The sequence below is a fragment of the Hibiscus syriacus genome, unplaced genomic scaffold (assembly GCF_006381635.1).
Source record: "Hibiscus syriacus cultivar Baekdansim isolate YM2019G1 unplaced genomic scaffold, ASM638163v2 tig00110890_pilon, whole genome shotgun sequence".
Taxonomy (NCBI): domain Eukaryota; kingdom Viridiplantae; phylum Streptophyta; class Magnoliopsida; order Malvales; family Malvaceae; genus Hibiscus; species Hibiscus syriacus.
The window spans coordinates 15258695-15261446 of NW_024062900.1; the positions used below are offsets into that span (position 1 = coordinate 15258695).

Below are 2752 nucleotides of genomic sequence, written 5' to 3' on the forward strand. Positions count from 1 at the left end.
AGTATCGATACTAAGGTATTTTCCAAAACATCGAATGTAATTTTAGTACCAATACTCGGGGAAGTATCGATACCATAAGAGGAAAGTATTGATACCCAATAAATTGATTTTGAGTTAAATAAATTGGATTTTAAATAGAGTGATTTTGAGGATTGGGGAGCTGGAGCTGGAAACCCTAGCTGCATTTGGGTTCATACGTGGACTCCTTGTTGGGCCTCGAGTTGGGTGTTTTTGTATTCTGGGCTTCGAGTTTTTTATTGTTTGGGCCTTAGTTTCGGGCCTACAAAATATGTAAATAAATATTAATATAATAATAAGAAGAAGAAGAAGAAGAAGTTAGAACCATGACAAAAACGGGTATCTACACCATGAATGTCTAAGTCCCAACTAGCTCCTCTTGAAATCTCATAAATAGTTCTGGTATAAAGCTCAGACGTCTGTTTCGCCATTGGAGATGAGGTCTTTAGATCAGGGGAATTGTTCATTGTATCATAATCTGCTTTCACTTCTTTCTCATTTCGACTCTCCAGAGCTTTCTCATAGAGCTTAAAGAACTGATTCAGATTGGTTGAAGCGTTCAAAAAACCATCAAAGTAAGAGTTCATGCTATCACTTCGTTGGGTTATAGACATTTCGGCAAACAAGGTGTCTCGCAGATATACAGGGATTTAATGGCAGCGGTCATCGTACATCATCTGAAGCCATTCATGATCCCTGAGTTCATATCGATCTACAAGAGAAACCAACATGACTCAAACTCCTCAACAGACTTGTGGAAATCTGCTTCAAAAGTTGAATGCTTAAGGAACACATGGGATAACTTCTCTTGGCATTTCTTGAAGATGTGCCCTTTGCAGAAACGGTGCCGAGTCTCAGGGAAAACCTGTGTAATGGCTGACCGAATAACATCATCGTGACCTACAGGTAGTATCAAAGGTAACAGTATCCCCAAAGTAAGTATAATTCATCCTAGCCTTGTGGTCAGCCCAAAACACATTACTTGTCAAAGCTTGATCCTCATCACCCTCAAAAGCGAAAAAGAAATTCGGGTTTTCAGCTTGCATTTGCCTCAAATAATCCAAAAGCAGTTGAATATCTCCTTCCAATCTCCTCTGCCGATTATTCCTCGTATAGTTCCTACAATCCACTTCTGTAAATCCAACCTTACTAATTCTACCATATTCTTTTATTAAAGCAGACATAATCCTTCGGGGGCCCATCCCAGCAGCCTGCAATGTATCAATCAAAGTCTTTGCGGGCCCGGATATTTGCCTATGAGACCGAAGACAATGAACCTGATCTGGAGGAACAAGCTCATGATTATGTTCCCTAACAAATCCAGCTACAACCCATTTCCCATAATCCTGCACTTTAACCGACAAAGAAGCCTTGCATGATTGCATCCCACTCTAGTAATGGTACGAGGACGCTTAATCTCCCTATCTTTCGTTCTTTTCTCATTCAAATTCCTAAACCCTTCTTTAGCACAAACAAACTGTCTCTGAAAAATTGCTCCGTCGCGCCTAGAACGCCGAGAAGAACTCACGCGGGTACTAAAACCCACGCGGCGAGCATAAGAATTGTAAAAGGCCTTTGCGGCTTCTTCGGACTCAAAATCCATACCTTCGTATGGCTCAAGATCCAGTAGGTCCCCTTCCGGAAGGAAAAATACGCCGCTGCCGTTTACGAAGCCACCTCCATCGCTATTGGAAGCAAGAAGTGAAGAAGGAGCGGGACTGTCAGCCATGTCCTCCTCAACGTCTAACACTATATTGGCATCGTCATCCCCGTCTCGACAGATGCTGCCACCTCCGCCTAAGCCAATATCGAATTCAAGAACCTCCAGGTCCATTTAATTTATCTTCTTTTTTATTATTGTTTTTTAAGGAAAATAAATTAATTTCGTGAAAGTTGAATTGAAGTGGCAAAAAAAGAAGTAAGCTTGGACATGAAAGACATTAAAAACGCGATGGGAGAGGTAGGTTTATGGAGAAATTGGGAGAAACCCTACAAATCTAGAACTAAAAATGGGAATTATATGAAGAAAGGGGGATTGAAATATAGAAGGGTAAAAATGGAGAACACAGGGAAGGCAAGCAATGGAAAAAAGTCTGCAAATTTCGCATGGTTCGAGGGAATGAGGGATTGGGGAGGTGGTTTTGCTACGCCTTCGTTTTCTGGGTCTATGACTTGCTACCACTTTTATCACCGTTAGATTATAACACTACCATTTTAATTAGGAGAGCGCATTCAATTCAATTGTGTCGAGTAAAAAAATTAAATTATATTTTATAATTTCTATTTAATTTGATAATTTTAAGTCGAATTAAATTTAAAAAATTCGTGTTGAATTATTTAAATTTCTATATTGATTTTATTATAATTATTTATAATATTATAACAATAATTTGTTCTAATTTTTTGACTTTCTTTAACTATATATATATATATATATATATATATATATATATATATAACTTTTACATTATAATGTTATTTAATGTATCAAATACAATATAAAATTATAAAATATATTCATAATATTATATTTTAAAAAAGGTATTTTGAAAGTAAAATATTGATGAGTTTATAAAGGAGTCAAGAAATTGATGGAATAAAGAATTTGTAAAAATGTATAGTAAAAAAAGACCAAATTGAGTAAAATACAAAGTTAAAGACTAAATAAAAAAAGAGAGCACAATTTTAGTAAAAAAAAAGTAAGAATTAAAGTTACATAGATATTCTATTGTGA

The 2752-nt window shown here is 36.3% G+C and overlaps 1 pseudogene; it reads right to left on the bottom strand.

Annotated features, from left to right (window-relative positions):
• Positions 1-361: 361 nt before the first annotated feature.
• On the bottom strand, positions 362-2060 carry LOC120144765 (annotated as a pseudogene).
• Positions 2061-2752: the final 692 nt, after the last annotated feature.